The sequence below is a fragment of the Erythranthe guttata genome, chromosome 5 (genome assembly GCF_056151865.1).
Source record: "Erythranthe guttata isolate IM_541 chromosome 5, IM_541, whole genome shotgun sequence".
Taxonomy (NCBI): domain Eukaryota; kingdom Viridiplantae; phylum Streptophyta; class Magnoliopsida; order Lamiales; family Phrymaceae; genus Erythranthe; species Erythranthe guttata.
This window is the reverse complement of record NC_142537.1, coordinates 8,323,330-8,344,829: the sequence shown is the minus strand read 5'-3', so window position 1 is coordinate 8,344,829 and position 21,500 is coordinate 8,323,330. Positions and strand designations below refer to the sequence as shown.

Below are 21,500 nucleotides of genomic sequence, written 5' to 3'. Positions count from 1 at the left end.
CCTCTTATTCTGGAATCTGGAGTGGTGACTGTGGACTTCCTGCAATCCTTTCTGTTTGCACCCTTCTCTTTTACAAAGACAATTTCTTTCTTCTTAACTGGCTTCATTTGTTTTTTGAACCCTAGCCCTTCATGTTTGTAGTGCTTTTCCATTGACACAATCTCTTCGAGCTTAGTTGTGCCAGTGTTCATCCTCTTGATTGCTAGAGTTGCCTTTTTGAGTTCTTCTTTCACTTTTGCCAGTTCAAGATCCTTCTTGGTGATTCCAACCTCCAAATGTGTGATTGTTTCTTTGAGGGAGGAATTTTCTTTGTTGGCTGCATCTAGAGCTTGAGTCTTATTCTCCAAGTTTCTGATCAGCTTTTTACACATTTCTTCATCATCACTGACTGCTTCATTACTGGATTCTGCTGCATTCACAGAAATAGAGTTTAAACATGTATATTGATCAGTATTTAACTCACAAATTGAAAGTGTTTCAGAAAGTGTTGCAGCATCCAGGGAGACTCCTTGGGATTCTGTTTCAGTGGAACTTCCAGTAAGATATCTGACAGAAAGAGCTTGTTTAGAGGATTGCTGTTCCTCTGTCTGTTCAGGTTGTTCTTCCTCCTCATCACTGACAGCACAAATCAAACTCATTCCTCTCCTTCTCAAGGTATTTGCACATTCATTAGCATAATGTCCAAATCCTGAACAGGCCCTGCATTTAATATGATCCAAGTTAGGTGGTTCAGAATTTGAACGAATAAAAGAAGAATTTTTTAAATTGTTTTGAGAAGGTGTTTGAGGAAATGTTCTCTGTGGAATAGATCTGTTCCGGGGCTGAGTTTGTCGATTTTGTGGAGACCCTTCTGAGAATAACTGCCTGGGCTTGATTCCACTTCGCCTGAACGCCCTGTTGAATTTCTGAATCTGAAATGCCACATTATTGAGGCATTCTTCTGCATCATCATCATATTCCGGAGCAACATCTTCCTTCTCTAATTCTGCCTGGAGTGCATTTGAGATAGCCTTTCCTTTCTCCTTTCTTTGATCTTCGAAGTTCATCTCTCTGGACTTGAGACTTCCTATTAATTCGTCCAGCCGTAGAGATGATGTATCTTTAGCCTCCTCAATAGCAGTAACCGTCATGCTGAACCTTTCTGGAAGAGTTCTCAATACCTTATTCACTAGTGTCTCGTTGCTCAAAGGACCACCTAAGGATTGAAATTCATTAGCCAAGTCAATCAGCTTCTCATTGTACTGAGAAATTGTTTCAGTTTCCTCCATTCTCAGTCTCTCAAATTTGGAAGAGAGTAATCTGAGCTTGGTTCTTTTGACACTATCTGATCCCTCGCAATGTAGCTGAAGAATTTCCCAAGCATCCTTTGCAGAAGTGCATACAGAGATTAATTTAAACATTGTTAAATCTACTGAATTGAAAATTGCATTTAACGCCTTTGAGTTTTGATTAGCATTTGATAGATCGTCTGGTGTCCACCGTAATTCTGGAGTTGGAAAAACATCTCCGTCCACATCTGTGATAGTTGGTGGCTTCCATCCAGTGAGAATAGATCTCCATGCTCTCTCATCAATGGCTTTGATGTACGCCCTCATCTTGACTTTCCAGTAGGTGTAGTTCGTGCCATCAAGTACAGGAGGTCGCATAGAAGCAGTCATCTGAGTATCCATCACGAATTCGTTTCTGTAAAGAAAATAGGAACAAACACTTAGTATACGTCAAGTGTTGGCTCTTGATGCCAATTGAAAGAATTTATGGTCCTGAATTCGTTTAATACAGAGGTGTTGTTGAAGGTGTTATGACACTTGAACAAACATGCAGCGGAAATATAAAGACAAAAGAACAATACTCAGAATTAAAAATGTTCACAAGTAAAGACTTGTGAACTTGCCCTTTACAGGACGGAAAATATATTAAAATCAGTATTCCAAGAATACAAACAGAAGAGTGCGAAAACTTCTTCCTTATGAGTGAATATTTTTCAAGATCACTCTTACAACCAAATCTAGATACTAAAAGAAAGATATCAAAAATTCTAGATTTCAAAGAATGTACTTATAAATAGTACGTACAACAGATCCTAGAAAACACACTAAAATTCTCGAGATTAAAACTTCAGCTCTCTATTTTGTTTTCTCGAAATCTGTGATAATCTTGAGTCTTGAGTTTGGTATTTATAGACTTGCCAAGCTTCCACTCTTCAGCCCATGATCTACAAGAAAACCAACCACAAGAGCACTCAAGATAATGGGTTAGTGGGTTAGTTAGGAAGTTAAGATAAATCCCATAATTAAATCCACTAAGCACTACTTAACCCTACTAAGCCCACTAACTAAGATTTAGTTTAGAAGTTAAGAAAAGTTAAAAACACATTGTGAAATTAATTCACGTGTTTCATAATGTTTTGGTACGGGCAATTTGAGAAAAGTCATTGAGATCTATTTTTATTAGTAGGAACAACATAACATAAAGTACATCTCATACATTTTTTTAAAAATTAAAATAAGCTTACAATATAATATTTTTAGTTAAAAGTCTCACAATTATCAAATGATACACAGTATAAAGTGTTGATGGCCCCGTTTTTAACCTTCTCTGTTGAGTTAAAGGATTTATATCAATTGACCTCATCTAATTATGCCCCCCAAAAAAATCACATCTCTAATATTATATTATGAATAAGTGTGTAAATCGGATGGAACGATTTGGAAATTCTCCATTTTTTTTTGGAAGTTAAAAATAATTTCCGATTTCGTTCCAAAAAGTTCGGAGTTAAAAAATCTTCTGAATTTTGGAATGCCCGGAATCGGTGGGATTTCAGAAATTTTGGAAGTTGCATTAATTTATAAACTTTTGTTCCAAATTTGGATATAATGAAATTTTTCACAATTTATTTTTCAATTTCCTTCGAAATTTTCAAGCATAATGCAAGAAAATCCAGAACAAAGTTCAACAAAATTCAATAGATAAAACCACTTATAGGAACAACACAATACAACACAGAATATTTTTTCTAGGGGTTTTTGTGCAAAAAATACCTAACCAACCATTTTATTATTTTAGGTTTAGGGGTTATATATCTTTCATTAATAAACGCATCCCTTTAATATTTATTATATAAATTCATGTATATGACAAAATTACCCCAAACTATTTACACTTAATTCTTAACTGTAACCCCAATTTATATGATTTTGACCACAAAAATCCAATTGAACTTCTTTTTTTTTCAAAAATTATTTTGTTGCCGCCGGTTTTCGGCGTTGACTTTTTTTCTTTTTTCTTGGTCTATTTTTTCAGTCACCGGATTCCAGTGTTGACCTTTTTTTTTTTTCTAGTCTGTTTTTTCCGCCGCTGGTCTCCGGCGTTGATTTTTTTTAGTGTTTTTTTTTTACATCCGCCGCTAAATGTTGACCGTAATTGTGCTGTTATTAACGGTATGTAATTATACCGTCACTGACAGTAAATTAACGTAATTATTCTGTCACTGACAGTACATTAACATAATTGTACTGCCGTTGACAATACATTTATGTAATTGTACTGCCGTTGACAGTATAATTAGAGTCAATGACAATATTATTATTATTATTTTTATTTTATTTTATTTTATTTGTTGACAAGTCAACGTAATTATATTACTGTCGTTGACAGTAAAATAACTGTAAACACAATAATATTACTGTCAACCACATCAATATTATTATATTTTTGGGGTTTTTTTGTTTTGTTTGAGTTATTCACGGAGTAACGTCATAATATTACTGTCTATCATTGTAATATTATTGTAAACACAATAATATTACTGTGGTTGACGGTAATATTAGTGTTGTTATAATAATATTACTGTCAAAACAGTAATATTAATTCTTTAGGCTTTTTATTATGTTTACCTTTGTTGAACGGTCAACATATTAATATTACTCTATTACACAATAATAATGAGTTTTGTTGTGTTAATATTACTGTGCTAGATAGGGCTGGGCAAAAATTACCAAATACCGATTACCACGGTATACCTACCAACAATTACTGAATAAATACCGAACTATCGGTTACCACTACATTTGGTACGGTATCGGTACCGTACCGTACCGTACCGTAACTTTGTATTTTAAAAATTAGTTAATATATTTTACCCTTTATATTGTAAATATAAAAAATATAGTCAACAAATATTATAAAATAAAAATAAAAAACAAGAATAAAGATATGATACATCCTATATATATTATATATACATAATTCTATTTTTTTATTATTTTTATATATTTATGCAAACTCAATATTTAATTTGGTTCTCGTTAAAGTTGTATATTTCACGTACTTCTTTAGTTTCAAAGTCCAACTAATCTCTTATTGGTGGAATATTTTTTGCCATAATTTTCTTCTCCCTTTCTTTCCCCCCCTAAGTTCTCACCCTTTTGTTTCATTTGCATTATTACAACATAATTTTATTTATTTATCTTACTTAAACCATGAAACTTTTTGCTCATTAGTTTCTATAATTTTTCTATACATATCTTAGTAATCATTAGTTAATTGAAGCAACATACGCTATTACGGTCGTATAATGTATATTCATGTAAATTGTTTGATTACTGATGCTGCTTCGATGCTAACGAGTCAGCCAACTTGTCTTGAAGCCCAACAAGCCGGTCTCCAAGTACGAGAATGTCGGGGGTTCTTTGCCACGTGTCGAAGGGGTCGAAAGGTGGGCTCCACTTGATATCCTACAAAACAAATTAAAACGCTAAGTGACTCGTCGGGGTGGGCCTGACGATTACACTCCGACCCTCAAGTCAGATATTGTAAATGATACTTTGCAAAGGCTAAAATATCACCCAAATTAGAGATGGATATACAAATGAATCATACCTTATATTTATAGGAGGAATATACCACTAGTTTGTCGTAAACTTCCGATGTGGGACAATTGTGCTTGAATCTTAGCTCTAAGTAGATTTTCCCTCTAATTGGGCCAAAAAACCTACCTTAGGCTCATCATTAAGCCCCCCACTCTCAATATGGGCCATAGGAGGATGGCCCATCTTGGGAGTAGTATAAATATAAGTGGTTGGTGCACTTGCATTAAGTAACATTTGACTTGAACTTTGGATGAGAGCACATTTGTAGAGAGAGAATTTATCACTTTGAAGACTTTGACCAAGGTAAGAAAAAATCCCCTCTCTTTCTTTAACTCTACTTTCCCCTCTTCTCTCTCCTTTATCTTATCTTCTCTTTCTTTGGTCCTCAAACTTTTCTCCTCCCCTCTTGTAATTACTACATACATATATATTCTTCTTCCTTTGTCTCTTTTTTTTTTTTTTTTTTTTGGGTTGAATGGGTTGGACTTTGTTGGATGAGTCAAGTGATGAGTCGATGGAAGTAGGGGGAGAGGGGGAAGACGGCGGTGGGAAGGAGGATTTTGGTGGCGTTGGCGGCGGTTTGGGAGGAGAGCGGTGCCCGGGTCGTAGACAAAATTCAACGGGGCGAGGGATGTCGGGTCGAGACCCTTCGGGTCAAAAAACAACCGGGCGGGGGTTTTTGGTCCAAGAGCCGTCGGGTCGGGGCATTGTGGGGCGGGAGCCGTCGGGTCCGAAGTTAACCTTCCGGGGGCCGTCGGGTCCGAAATTAGTGGGCCGGAAGTCGTCGGGTCCGGGCATAGTGGGCCGAGAGCCGTCGGGTCCGGGCGTAGTGGGCCGAGGGCCGTCGGGTCCGGGCGTAGTGGGCCGAGAGTCGTCGGGTCCGGGTGTAATGGGCCGAGAGCCGGCGGGTCCGGGCGTAATGGGCCGAGAGCCGTCGGGCCCGGGCGTAATGGGCCAAGAGCCGTCGGGCCCGGGCGTAATGGGCCGAGAGCCGTCGGGCCCGAGGGGTCCGGAAACCGCGACCGAGGTTAATGGGGCGGCCGTCGTTGTTGATCCGAAGATTGATTTGGAAGACCCGGAGCATTGGGCATGGTCTCGAAAGATTGATGTGTTCGGAACAAATCGTAATTTGCGAAAACTAAAAAGGCACAAGGCGACGACGAAAAACAAAGAGCTCGAGTCTCTTGGTCCGTTTCTCTCGTCTTGGGGCGACGGCGTTCATGTCCTTAGCTCGGATTACTCGAAGGGGAAAATCGTTCGACAACATTTTATCCGAATGGATGGTCGGCTTTCGCCGTTCGCGCCTACCCCGCCGCGTTCACCGTCGGTGGAATCGTTGGAGTTGGTTGATGTGGGGATAGAGGGTAGTGATGATGGGAGTTGCTCGAATGAGTTGGGGTTGCCAAAAGTGACGTCGGATGAGGGCATTGGGCCGAGTGAGAGACTTGATCGAGAGCTCTTGAAGGAGTTAGATTTTGACACTTTGTTTGCTACGGATAAATTGGCGGATATTCGTGATTGTCTTGGGGTCGTTGAAGACGTGGAAATTAGAATGCCGACCAAGGGTGATAGGTGTTATGCTCCGCCGGTTGGCTTCTTTACCTTCTATGGCGGCCCTTTCATGGTTGGCTTTACTCTACCGCCAAATCCCCTTCTTGTAGAAATATGTCAAGGTGCCGGGATTTGTATTAGTCAACTAACTCCAAATGCTCACCTATATTTCCTCGGTTTTTGCCATCGAGCGGAAGTTGCACAAGTTCCGGTATCCGCCGAATTGTTCCATAGTTTGTTTATCGTGAGGCCGTTACTATCGGGAGGGCCGCATTTTCATTTTTACCCCCGGCCCCCGTGTAAGTTCTTGTTAAAAGGTAATTATAAATGGGACGATTGGAAAATGTGGTTCTTGTATGCTCGAGATGTTGAGGGGTTAGTTTCGCCAAAATGGGATGGTGGTTGCCCCGTTTCGGTGACGGAAGATATGCTTGGATATCAAACGTCGTGCGAAGGAATCGGTTTTTTTGAAAAACCGTTCGACCCATGGACTCTAATTCCTCGGGGTAGACTTGACATCATTTTTCTTTGAAACAATCTCATTTCCTTCTTATCCTTTTGTTTTTATTTATTATTAGTCCATTATATTATTTGACTAATGTTATTTACTTAGCTCTCGTTTAAAATGCTCTTGCTTCCTTGTGGTTTGTAGGTGAAAGGATGAGCTACTCGGAGTTGAAGAAATACCGTGCCATGAGGGATGAGGAATTAGCCAAGGTTGGTCGACGGGACTCGTTACCGGTGCCCCGGTCGAAGTTCACTAAACCATCGACGGGGCGGGACAATGATAACCGAAAGGGATCGGATAGCCAACGAAGTAATGAAAGGACGCCGGCCGATGGCTTGGGTGGATCTCGGAGCGTGCCGACGGCGGGGGTGGCCGATGGGCGCGCGGGTGGTGGGCGGCGGCCGACGGCGAGTGGGGCTCGACCGGAGTCGGCGGGGTTTATATTACCCTCTCCCATCGTCATTTCCCGTACTTCCTCTACTTCCTCTAGGGAAAAGAGGGTTCGATCTTTGGAGGACGGCGGGTCGGTCTTGGACTTAAGAGAGAAAAGAATTTGCGCCGCCGAAGTGGTTACTCCGTTGCCCACTAAGGGCCCGATTATTGATCCGGATCCGACGCCTTTGCCTATGGGAGCCGAGAAAGGGTATTTCCTTTCGGGGACCAATCGAAATTTTGGCGGCGGCTCGGTTTTCGATACGCTTGATGATAGCTTGGCGGTGGAGAAGGTGTTGAGCTTCCCGACGGAGTTTGATAAAGCTCGACTTGCGTCGAAATCGTTTGATGAAATGATGGGTGGATCGGGAGGAGACCTCTCCCGGGTTAGTGGCTCATTATTACCACTTGCTATATTCTATTATGCCTTATGTGTTTTTGATCGTCATGCTTGTGCCCTTCTTTTTTTTTTTTTTTTTTTTTTGGGCTTTGACTTGGTATACGACGGTGCGTATGCATGGCAAAGGGATTGAGGAGGAATGTGCAAGGTTGCGCGAGGAATCGCGGAACACCAATTCCTTGTACGTGGATGCCCGAGATCACAACGTGGCTCTTAAAGTTGAAAATGGCGGCCTCAAGGGGTCTCTTGAAGAAGAGAAGAATAAGTTGGCCAAGTTGGAGAAGAAATATAAGCAATTATTGGCCCTTTGGGAGAGCGAGAAGAAAGAGCGTCGCAATGCCGAGGCGGGGCGTAAAGAATTATGCACCGAATTGGAGAGAGAGAAGTTAGAGGCTACCTCCTTCTTGTCGGCTCATAGTGGGTCGGCCGGGGTGTTGGAGACCCCGTTGGGTATCATGGTGATTGAGCAATTTAAGGCGAGTCCTATTTTTGCAAAGTTGCAAAATGAGTATGCGGACAAATTCTTTGATGAGATCGTCCGGGATTGCCGCCAACAAGGCCGTCGCTTGGGCGTCGCCGAGGAGATTTTGAAGGCCATAGAGCCTAGTGTCTTGGAGGTCGGGGAGATGATTGGGGCACTTGACGACGTGGGTGCTCGGGGGGAGCTCCTTGATGCCGCCGCGCCGACGGTGGAGGGTGATCCCGCCACTTAGGACTTAGTATATATATTATATATATATTTCTTTTTGCGATAGGTGCTCGTATGAGAGCCGTAGTGTCTTTATTTTTGATATACGTGCTCGTATGAGAGTCGTGTAGTGCCCTTATTTTTGATATACGGGCTCGTATGAGAGGCGTATTATTGCTGGGGCGTGGTCTAGCTCTTATTTTGTCGGGTTGCCTTGGATATACCATTAGCTTCCTCTTTGCTCCGCCATCTATATATATGCTTTTTATTTGTTATTAGTATTATTTTTTATTTTTAGAAGGTAATGTCCTTAACTAAAAAATGCGCGCTTTTGCTATATGAATGGATTGTTTCAATCGCTCTTCAATTTTGCAATTCTCGTGCCCTTGTTACATAGTGGTTGATCAGACCGCTAAGTTTTTATTTGGGGAGGCCGCTCATACGCCTATGTTTTGATATGAACATTTTATGGCGGGGAGGGGTCCCTTGGACTTTTAGCCACTGTTTCTTTTGCTATTGCAGAGGTTATGGGAGGGAAATAACAAAGGCCGAGCTGGCCAAGCCCATATGGCCGATGATATTTCCCCCTCTACCCCGCGTTTTAGCACTGGACCGTTGGTCAAGTTTCTACCAATTTTATTGAGTGTGTCGACAAATGGAAGTATAAGAAAGGTACGGTGGACAGTATGCCCCCGGGAACTACTTCATTAATAATATGGAGAAAATGCGGCGGACAACATGTCCCCGACTTGTTCGTAAAAAGCGGAAATAAATATGTAGCGGGCCTCGCAGGACCGGCGGTTGGGAAAAGGAAACCTTCTAAGAAAAATATTTTTTCAAATTACCGACATTCCAAGTCCTCGGCAAGTGGCGTCCATCTATATGCTGGAGACGGTATGCTCCTGCATTGACAACTTGGGTTACTTTGTACGGTCCTTCCCATTTTGGATCTAATTTGCCCACGGCTTTGGAGATTCCAACCTTTCGGAGTACTAAGTCTCCGACCTGAAATGTTCTTGGCTTCACTCGTTGATTATATGCTTGCGCCATTCTAGCCTTGTATGCTGCCGCCCGGGTTGACGCGGCCTCCCTCACTTCCCCTAGGAAATCTAGACCGGCCCTGACTGCTGAGTCATTATGCTGGATTGAGTAGTTCGCGATTCGCCATGAAGGTTGTCCTATTTCGGCCGGAACCACTGCCTCCATTCCGTATGCGAGGTTGAAGGGAGATTCTCCTGTTGAACTCCGTGGGGTTGTACGATAGGCCCACAACACACTCGGCAACTCCTCAACCCAAGCGCCATTGGCGTCTCCTAACCTCGTTTTTATGTGTTGTAGGATTGTCCTGTTTGTTACTTCGGTTTGGCCATTCGCCTGCGGGTTCCCCACCGAAGTGAAGAATTGCTTGATCGAAAGCCCTTCACACCATTGTGCCACCTTGTCCCCGCAGAATTGGGTGCCATTGTCCGAAATTAAGGCGCGGGGTATTCCGAAACGGCAGACGATATTTCTCCAGAGAAATCGAATGACATCGGGCTCTGCTATCTTGGCCAGAGGCTCGGCTTCCACCCACTTAGTAAAGTAGTCGACTGCCACGAAGAGGAATTTCCGTTGCCCTGTGGCCGGTGGAAATGGCCCTACCAAATCCATCCCCCATTGGGCGAAGGGAATTGTGCTATCAATCGGGTGGAGCAACGAGCCCGGCAGGTGCGAGATGTTGGCGTGTATCTGACATGGTCGGCACTTCTCGACCAATGACTTAGCATCTTGCTGCATGGTTGGCCAAAAATATCCTTGTCGTAAGGCCTTCACGGCTAGAGCCCTTGCCCCCAAGTGATTACTGCATATGCCTTCATGAATTTCGCGCAAGACGTACTCTGCTTCCTCCGGGGCCAAGCATTTTAGGTAAGGGACCGAAAAACCTCTTTTATAAAGCTCACCTCCGATAAGTAGGAAACGAGAGGCTCTTATCTTTACTTTTCTTGCAGCCGCTCCATCTTGAGGCAATTCTGACGTAGAAAGATATTTGGTTATCTCGTCTTTCCAGCATGGTGTGTTGCTGGAGCAGAGGATTTGCTTGCTCGACTCGATTTCAGGGTGGCCCGATGACAGAAACGTGACTCATCGGCTGTCGATTTTTGACATAGAGCTGGCCAACCGAGCTAGTTTATCAGCAGCAGCGTTTTCAGCTCGGGGCACCTGTTTGACCTCCACTCTCTCAAAGCCGGCTATGAGCTTGTGCACAAGGTCTAGGTACTTAACCATTTTCTCATCTTTGGCTTCGTATATCCCCACGACCTGGTTTACCACTAGCTGTGAGTCGCTATAGATTAACAAACTCCTAGCTCCCGCTGCTTGAGATAACTTCAAACCGGCTACGAGGGACTCATATTCGGCTTCATTGTTGGATGCCGGGAATTCCAACTTTAGGGCATATTCCATGGTGTCGCCTTTTGGACTTTGAATGAATATCCCGGCCCCACTGCCGCCAATGGTGGAAGATCCATCAACGTGAAGGGTCCAAGTTGGGGAAGAGCACGTTGCCTCGTTTGACACCATCTCCACCAGGAAATCCGCAAGGACTTGCGCCTTTATGGCTGGTCGGGATCGGAAACTTACCCCATACTCACTTAGCTTGATTGCCCACTTGGCTAGCCTTCCTGACGTCTCGGGGCTTCGAAAAATTTGTTTCAAAGGGAAATTCGTCAAGACCACTACCTGGTGGGATTGAAAGTAGGGTCTTAGCTTCCGGGCTGCGGTGACTAGTGCTAAAGCGAGCCGTTCTATCCCCGAATATCGTTGTTCGGCTCCTCGGAGGGCGCGACTGACATAGTAAACAGGTTGGTGCCCTCTCTCTCCCTCGCGTACCAAAACTGCACTGACTGCCTCTGACGTAGTTGCTAGATATAGCAGAAGCTCGTCTCCCTCTCTGGGCTTGGTCAGGAGAGGGGGTGACGCCAAGTACTGCTTGAGCTCCTCAAAGGCCTTTTGGCACTCCTCTGTCCACTTGAAGTTTTTACCTTCTCGGAGTACCTTAAAGAAAGGGAGTCCTTTCTCGGCCGAGCGGGAAATAAACCGGTTCAGCGCGGCCAAGCATCCATTCAACTGCTGGACATTCTTGATTGATTTTGGCGGAGACATGTTGATGATGGCATCGATTTTGGCAGGATTTGCTTCTATACCTCGTTGCGAAATCATGTATCCCAGAAACATCCCTCCTCTCACCCCGAATGTGCACTTTGAGGGGTTTAACTTTAACTTGTACTCCCGTAGGATGGTGAAGCATTGATCTAAATCTCGCACGTGACTCGAGGTCTTTAGGCTCTTGACAAGCATATCGTCTATGTATACCTCCATATTGCGACCAATAAGTTTGTCAAACATAGTGTTCACAAGGCTTTGGTATGTGGCTCCTGCATTCTTGAGTCCGAATGGCATCACTTTGTAACAGTAGACGCCCTGATCTGTAACAAAGCTGGCCTTCTCCTGATCCTCCGGTGCCAACTGAATTTGGTTATACCCTTGGTAGGCATCCAAGAAGCTCAAAAGTTCACACCCCGAGGTGGAGTCCACCAGTTGGTCTATTCTCGGGAGTGGGAAAGGGTCCTTTGGGCATGCTTTATTGAGGTCTGTGAAATCTACGCACATGCGCCACTTGCCTCCTGCCTTAGCCACGAGGACTACGTTAGACAACCATACCGGATATTGGACAGGCCTAATGTGCCCGGCTGCTAAGAGTTTGTCAACTTCTTCTTTGATATGTTTGTTCCGCTCGGGGCCAAAGGTTCTTTTCTTCTGCTTAACGGGTCTAAGTTTTGGGTTGACGTCGAGCCGATGTAATGGCCTGGAAGGGGGAACTCCTTCCAGGTCCGCCGCCGTCCAGGCAAATACATCGCCATTTTTCCGAAGGAATTCAACTAGGTCGGCTTCTGTGTTGGGGTCAAGGCTTGCTCCAACTCTAAGCAGTTTCTCTGGGTTGCCCGGGATTAGCTCCACTTCCTTAACCTCATCCACTGCCGCTAGTCGCATGCTTTCGTCGTGTTGATTAACCAACACCGTGGTGCGCTCATCTTCAACCGCCAACACCCATTTCCTCTTCAAGTGGCCTGGGGTGTCGTCTCCCCCACCTGTCTGATTCTTGGCTCGAAATTGTGGCGTCTTCAGGGTATTTGCGTAACATTCACGGGCGATGCGCTGGTCACCTCTCACCTCCCCTATGCCATGAGGCGTTGGGAACTTGAGCTTAATATGGTAAGTTGAGGGAATTGCCTTGAATATGTTGATGCTCGGTCGCCCCAAAATCACATTGTACGTAGATGGGGCTTTGACGACTAAGAAATTTACGGTGTTTGTGACCCTTTGCGGGAACGAACCTATAGACACGACCAGAGGTATCTCTCCCATGGCTTCTACCACATTTCCACTGAATCCTACCAGGGGAGTCTTCACCGGCGTGAGTTTGGCGTTCGAAATTCCTAACTTTTCGAAAGCATCGTGGTATATGATGTCAGCCGAGCTCCCGCCATCTATCAGGATTTTCTTCACCAAATAGTTGGAGATTGAGGCAGAGATGACCAATGCGTCATTATGATCGTTGCGGGGTCCCTCAAGGTCGGCGTCCCCAAAAGAAATCTCCGACTCCGGTGAATAAATGTGCAGCATCTGCACTACCGGGCGTTCTGACGTAGAGATTGATCAGCTCGCGGCCCTTATTAACGCTCGACGGGCGCTGGGCGTGTCGCCTCCCGCCGGGCCTCCAGAGATAACGGCGATGATGCCTTGTGTTGGCAAATTATCCTCTTCTCGGCTCTTCCGGGGCTCGCGTCGATCGCCATTGCCTTGGAATTGAGGCTTTCCTTTGAACTTTTTGTTCGGATGCTGACTCACGAATTCTCCAAGGTGTCCTTTCTTTATCAACCTTTCAATTTCTTGCTTCAGTTGGAAACATTCGTCCGTCGTGTGTCCACGGTCCTTATGATACTCGCAGTACTTATCCGACTTGTTTCACTTCGGATTTTCTTTCATGGGTCGGGGAGGTAAGATTAAGCCTTTTTGCTCTGCCACCACCCACACGTCTAACAGCTTGGCCTTTAAAGGTGTAAACTTGGGATGGGATGAGGGTCGGTCTGGGCGTCTTTCGTCTCTCCTCCTTGCCTCATACCGGTCTTCGTTGCGATTCTGAGGATAGAGTCTATCTTCATCCCGTTTTCGCTTTACGGGCAGCCCCATCTCTGTGGCTTCTTCAATTCGAATATACTTCTCAGCTCGACTAAGGAGCTCGTCTAAGGTCGAGGGAGGCCGACCGGCAAGGGAGTCCCGAAAGCACGCGTGTCGCAAGTTCTTCATCAAGATACCGGCCAATAATTCATGGTTAACGTAATGCACCTCGTGCACCGCATTGACGAACCGTTGCACATAGTCTCTCAGAGCCTCGCCCTCGCGTTGTATCACCTTAAAAAGGTAAATTCCAGTTTTGGCGTACTTTTTGTTGATAGAGTACAGGCTAAGGAATTGCTCCGCCAACTGCGTCCACCCGTCGATGGATCCTCCAGGTAGTTTATTAAACCAACCCAACGCTTGGCCAGTCAAGGTGGTCTGGAAGATTTTGCAATATGCCGCATCTGTGAGCCCGTAAAGGTCGGCATTTGCGTAGAAGTTATTTATGTGGTCCTGAGGGTCTGCGCTCCCATTAAACTGTGGTAGATCGGGAATCCGAAATCCGAATGGCAAGACTTCTTCTAAGATGATCGGAATGAAGGGGCTTATTCTTGCTGGACGTGTTCCCATTGGGAGGAGGGGCGCCTCCACCCGACGGCTTCTCGCATTATTGTCATCAATCCTTGAGCGACGTCGGTCCCTCTCATCGCGCTGAGACATCATGCTCTCTTCTTCGGCTTGATCATGGCCTCCATGGCGGTTTGGGCGATGGAACCTCCTGCCAAGATGGCCGCGCTCGTCTCGATCCCGGGAGCGCGCCCTGTGCCAGCGGTCGCCCCTTCGGGTGGGGTAGCTGGATGAGATGCTATCTGCCGGCGAATCGTGACGTACGTTCCTTCGGGGTGCTTGGCCTGGGGATTGGCTAGGTTGTGGTGTTCGGCTTTGGGCATTCCTCGGGGAAGTTGAAAAGTTCCGGTCACTCAGTGACACTCTCTCATTCCCTGATTCGTACGGTTCTACTATTGGCGAGGGCGGGTAGTTTGGAGGGGATATTGATAGGTCATTGGCTGCTGGGCTCGGCCTGTCTCCTTGGGCGGCGCCTTGGGTTGCTAGGTAGTTTGCCACCGCCGCCGCCGCCGCCTTTGCCGCTGTTTGTTCCATCAATGCCTCCAATTCCTCCGACGTTATCTGCAGGGCCGACGGCGCCTCTCTTATTGGATTTGCCCCCGTCGTCCTTGCCCTCCGAGGCGGGTCTGGAATCTCGTAGGCTTCCCGGGGAGGGAGTCCATCCGACCTTCGACCGCCTTCCTCCAGGCCACGTGCTCTAGTCCGCATTCCCACAGACGGCGCCAAAATGATGCTGCTTCGATGCTAACGAGTCAGCCCACTTGTCTTGAAGCCCAACAAGCCGGTCTCCAAGTACGAGAATGTCGGGGGTTCTTTGCCACGTGTCGAAGGGGTCGAAAGGTGGGCTCCACTTGATATCCTACAAAACAAATTAAAACGCTAAGTGACTCGTCGGGGTGGGCCCGACGATTACACTCCGACGCTCAAGTCAGATATTGGAAATGATACTTTGCAAAGGCTAAAATATCACCCAAATTAGAGATGGATATACAAATGAATCATACCTTATATTTATAGGAGGAATAGACCACTAGTTTGTCGTAAACTTCCGATGTGGGACAATTGTGCTTGAATCTTAGCTCTAAGTAGATTTTCCATCTATTTGGGCCAAAAAACCTACTTAGGCTCATCAATTACCATATTCATTTGCTTAATTTGTTGTATTTATGCATTTAATTAATATTCATCTTAATTATTGTATCATCCGAGTTCATCAACAAAATGATGTACGGTAGATTACCACGTACCGATCATACCGTACCGAAACTAACGGTATACCGAATAACGGTATACCGCAATTGTTGGTACGGTAACGGTATAGAATTTTTCAATACCGAAAGATACGGTAGGTACACGGTATTGAACAAATGTTCGGTAACTGTACCGAAACCACCCCTAGTGCTAGATATTAATATAAAAATATTATTGTGTTAAACTGTAGTATACTTAATTTTACTGTATTAATAGTAATATAGTTAATATTACTGTCAATCACAACAATATTGTTGTTTAAACGGGGGTAAAAAGATGTTAAAGAAAAAAGAAAAAAAATTGAAAAAGTCAACGCCGGAGACCGGCGTGGATCGTCGGTCAACGCCGGAAACCGGTGGCGGAAAAATAAGGAAGAAAAAAATAAAAAATTCAACGCCGGAGAACGGCGGAAGAATCAGGAAGAAGAAAAAAAAATTCAACGCCGGAGACCGGCGGTGACGGACGAAATTGTCCATAAATATGTATTTCGGGTCAAAATTGAATAATTAGGTGAAATTTGGGGTCAAATTGAGGTTAGATTAAATTAAAGGATGAAATTAGAGCATACTAAAGTATGAGGGGTTATTTTAGTCTTTTACAAATCTCTGGACCATGTGTGGACTTTTTTGTAACAGAGTTTATTGTATGGAACTTTTTATGAATAAGTACCCATTGATGAGTTTACTTGTGAAGTGCCCTTTTTTTAAAGCGATCAAATTAAAGCGTATCTAATATTATACTACCGACTAACTTATTCTAGGGAGTTTACTTGATCCATGGGTATTTACATTTTTCATATAAAATATGAGATTAAATTTTGAGTGGATCAACCGATATTTAATATAAATCGAATTACACTAATTTTTTGACATGTGGCACTATTAAGTCTTAACTCTTAATAAATCACGCTGATTATAATTATGGTTAGGTTAGAGGGGTTATGGATTATGCTAGTTTTTTTTTTCCAACCTAATTATATTTTTATTTAAACTATCCACGTGTCAATCATCCTATGGCATCCGATTTTCCTATTAAAACAGGTCGTCCGGTCTAAATTTGCACCCATAAAATATATAACATAAATTATATTATGAATTTACAAAATATATCATTAAATTATATTGTATATTTTGGAAAACAATCAAAATATTCGAAACTAGAATTGGATCGGAAATCAGGATTTCATTAGTTTTGTACACAATTCCAAATTCCATTAAAAAATATATTGGAAAACCGGGACAAAAATACGATTTCAAATTCTAATATTTTCATATCGTAATTAGTTTTGTAAATTCCATTCCGATTTTTATTCCTAAGTTCGAACGATTTTCATCTGATTTTCCCCTCCCGAGAATTTAGCATTTCAAAATAGACAAGAAACCCATTAAACACTCACCTAAGGGGAAAAATAAAAAATAAAATAAAATAAAATAAATATATCCACTGTATAATCACCCATCAAATTTGGATATATATTTGGAGACCAGTAGGTACATCCATCAAATTAAATTCATCATTATGTCATTATTATATTAGAAACTAATAATGTGGTCGTCATTTGGGGTCCACTGTATGATTGCAAACTTGATAATGTGTTAGGGGAAATTAAAATAGGGCTCCATGATTTACTTGATGTTACATTCTGTGAACACCGAGTGATAGATTGTTAATTGTTAATTTGCATATAATCACATGCTTATACTATGTCTGTTTAATGAAAAATTATTTCTTCATATCAATGGTTAAAAATTACTCGATGTTCTACTAAGTATGGCATCTCAGTAACCGGACTCCACACTCCACAATCATATTAAGATGGGCATCTATGCCCCTAACATCTTTTTTCATAGCATTTTAAAATTGAAAAAATAATAATTATGTAAATACATGACAATAGCAATAGTACTAGAAACAAATGTTCTCACTTTGTCATAGTTCAAGAGCTGGTTTGTGAATTTTATTTATCTATTATTATTAATATATAATACAAATACGAGTAATATTATTCAAAATTCCAAAATTAAATTTCTCAAGATTTTGGGAAAGATTATATCGATATAAGATGCATTCATTTTCCCTTCCGATCACGGATTAAGAATTTTACGTTAATCAATGCTATAAAAAGAAAATTGTATGTCGTAGGGGATTATGATTCCACCTGCTATCCCATTTTATATGAAAAACTAGATTTTTGGCCCGTGCGATGAACGGGATTGAAGTAAAATTAATACAAAAATCAAGTTCAATTTAAACGACAGAATTGAAGTTTTAATTTATTTTGATGTTTTGCTATATGTAATATTGATGATAATACCCATCCATAAGCCATATTTATTAATTTAACTTTATGTTTTTTGATGTCATAGAGTTGTATATTTATGTGATCTTAGTTAAGGTAGAGTTTGACGCATCTTCTTCTTTATTACCCATAACTTGTCCTAACAAATTTACTATAAATCAATGATGTCATTAAATCTCAAAATTTTATCAGGAGTCACCTTACTTTTATTTGTAAAATAAGAACCAAATGTTTTTCTAAACAATTAAATAATTCTTCCATAAAATTAATATTAAGTAAAATGAAATAAGATACGTGGATTTGGGGTCAAAAAATTAATATTAAGTAAAATATTAAGTAAAGTAAAATAAAATTTATATTAAGTAAAATTAATATTAAGTTAAGTAAAATTAATATTAAGTAAAGTAAAATAAAATTAATATTAAGTAAAATCCTAGGGTTACCATGAGCAACCTTACTTTTATTAATAACATACGTGGATTTGTGGTCAAAAAATCCGGATACTTAATGTATTTATTAAACTTGATTGTATATTAAATGAAATGAAATAATAAAAATAAACAATTAAATAAATAAATAACAATTATAACTATCAAATGAGTGGGAAAAGTTTAGTAGGGTTTATCAGAACCAACTTTACTTTTATTAATAAGATAAGATATAACATTAAATATTTCTTGCAGAATAATTAGAGAATATAGATGAAAAATAGAAAATTGCAGTTGAAAGGATTCCACGTGAATTTTTAATTTAAAAAAATAATAATAATAACAAAAAAAATGCCATTAGATTTTCCAATTACATTAACATTTATTACTGTTATATATAGGGACAAAAATGCCCATCATATGTGACTTAAATGCATTTTGGTCCACAAAAAAAAAATAGTCTCTCAATTAAACTCATCCCCATGTCTTTAGTCTAAAATACCCTCCATAATATAATTCTTATCAATTCCACCCATTATGCTCTAACTTTCTTAATATTACACATTGACCCCGGATTTAAACAAATATATCACATTAACCCCCAAATTTTTTTTCAGAAAATAATTTTTTTTCTGAAATGTTTTTTTTTTTTCCGGCCAGATTTCGGCGTTGACCGCCGGAGATCGCCGGTCTCCGGCGCTGACTTTTTTATTTTATTTTTTTGAATTTATTTTTCTTAGAAAAAAAATATTTTAATTAATATTACTATCTTGACTACTAAATTACTGTCTCAGACAGTAATATTACTGTTTGGGACAGTAATATTATGAATATTATTTTCCCGAACAGTAATATTATTAATATTATTGTCTAAGACAGTTAAATTACTGTTGGAGATAGTAATTTGGCAGCCAAGGCAGTAATATTAATTAAAATAATTTTTTTTAAGAAAATAATTTAAAAAAAAAAAGTCAATTAACAGTTAAATTACTGTCTCCGACAGTTAAATAACTGTTGAAGACAGTAATTTAGCAACGAATACAGTAATATTAACTAAAAATATTTTTTTTAAGAATAAAAAAAGTCAATTAACAGTTAAATTACTGTCTCCGACAGTTAAATAACTGCTGGAGACAGTAATTTAGCAACGAATACAATAATATTAATTAAAATATTTGAAAAAAAAATCAATTAATAGTTAAATTACTGTCACCGACAATTAAATAACTGCTGGAGACAGTAATTTAGTAGCAAAGACAATAATATTAATTAAAATATTTTTGAAGAAAAAAAAAGAAGTCAATTTATAGTTAAATTACTGTCTCCGACAGTTAAATAACTGCCGGAGACAATAATTTAGCAGCCATGACAGTAATATTAATTAAAATATTTTTTTTAAGAAAAATCAAAATTATAAAAAAAATTTGAAAAAGTCAACGCCGGAAACCGCGGTCAACGGCAGTTGACCGGCCGGAAAAAAATTCTGGGGAAAAAAGTTTAGAAAAAAAAAAAAAAAAAAGTCAACGCCGGTCAACGGCGGCAACCGGCGGTCTCTGCTGGTGGCGGGTCAAAATTGGGGTCAAAATTAAAATTATGGTTAAAATTGGTTAATTGATGAAATTTGGCTAAATTTGGGTGTAAATCATGAAATTGGAGTTGGTTGAATTGAGTTTCAATGAATTGAGGTTAATTTTGATATATATAAAGAGATTTTCCTTATTTGCAAATAAGTTTGAATGGGCTGGATTTATTTGAAAGACAAAAAAGTTGGATGTCCCTCTTTTAATTAAGTGCCCTTGTCGTGGGCCTATTTGTCATTTACCCTTATATATAAGGTTAAAATCAACATATTCTCCTCACTTATAATATCTCTAATTTTACATAACCAAATTTGCCCTTGTAATCTACCTGCTACCCATCTACAATAAATTTACAAACCGTAGATTATAAAAATTGGAAATACATAAATCAGTTTCTGCATATCCCCTCTTCCAAATCTTGAAATCGCGCCAATTCCATCTTCGACAGAAAGGTTGAATACTGCAGTTTTTATCTGCAACAAGTAAGATGTGTATGGATTTCAATTTTCAGTTTTAATCAACTAGGAAACACCCCCACCCACGACTATCGGCTATCTTTCCTTTTTAACACCGTATTAGGAAACTTGATGCCGGTACAAACTCCATGACTTAATATCACTTGCATGTTATGATTGGATTAATGTAATTTGCTTTGTTATAGTCACAGTAAGCGAACTATGTTATAACCACAGTAGGCGAATTATGTGTAATGAGATTGACTAATTGAACATTGACAATTGAATTCAAACTTAGATGCGTGACGCCACTCTTGCTCCATCCACTAAGCCGCCCCTTACGGGGCATACCTTGTACATTCTTAAGCCTATGTTTTAGATTCAAACTATAACCACCAGAGAAAATTGAAGAATACAATTTGACCAGATTTTGAAATTCTTCAAACTATATTTCCAAATAAGAACATGTGGTAAACTTTTCAAATTTGACTTACTCATTTGGGCAAGAAAAAATCAAAATTTCCTTTCTCTTCATACATGATTTAATGGCTACAATTAATATCAAACGTCTTCATGTAACTAATACAAACAAATATAATTTACTTTTCCAAAATACTTTAGATATAATTTGACTTCTACATTTAATTAAAAAAAAATCTTATTAATTCTTCTTAATTCCAGATTATATTTTTCCTAAATGAAATGGAAATATAGCAAAAAGAATCAATTATGCAGTCGGGTCGTTGCAAATAAAGACCAGATGCACCACTAAGATAAGATAGAGTGGTACCCCACATCATTCTATCACATGTAAGCCGTTTCCAAATACATAAATCCAATAAGATGGCGGCTTACGTTTAATTACCATTTAATTCCTTTCTTTAGCAACTTTCCTTTAGGTGAGTGGTAAAACAAAAATTCCGCTGGGTAACAATTAATTGCTTATAACATGTTTAAAAGTTTAATTATATGCTCTTCTAAATTATTTGGTAATTTATTTTAAAAAGATTTTAATTTGTTAAAAGATAAATTGTTAGAGAGCAAGTATGTTCTTTTTTAAAAAGTACATCTACCCTATATATTTTTATTTAAAATCTTATAATGAGTAAAAATAACATAGAAACTCATCACCCAAACACAATAACAACTTTTCAGCTTTTAAAACGTCTTATCAGAACGTAAAAGAGTTTATCAGTTGTTTAAAATAAATTTAGCCAAACGGGCCCTAAAGCCTAGTTCCGGAAAGCACAAAAACG

The 21,500-nt window shown here is 40.5% G+C and overlaps 1 pseudogene across 1 annotated transcript; it reads left to right on the top strand.

The window, feature by feature from the left end:
- Positions 1-5,343: 5,343 nt before the first annotated feature.
- LOC148770553 (uncharacterized) lies at positions 5,344-8,567 on the top strand (annotated as a pseudogene). The gene is made up of 2 exons (XR_016031156.1): positions 5,344-6,925; positions 7,072-8,567. The product of XR_016031156.1 is annotated as an uncharacterized LOC148770553 (transcript).
- Positions 8,568-21,500: the final 12,933 nt, after the last annotated feature.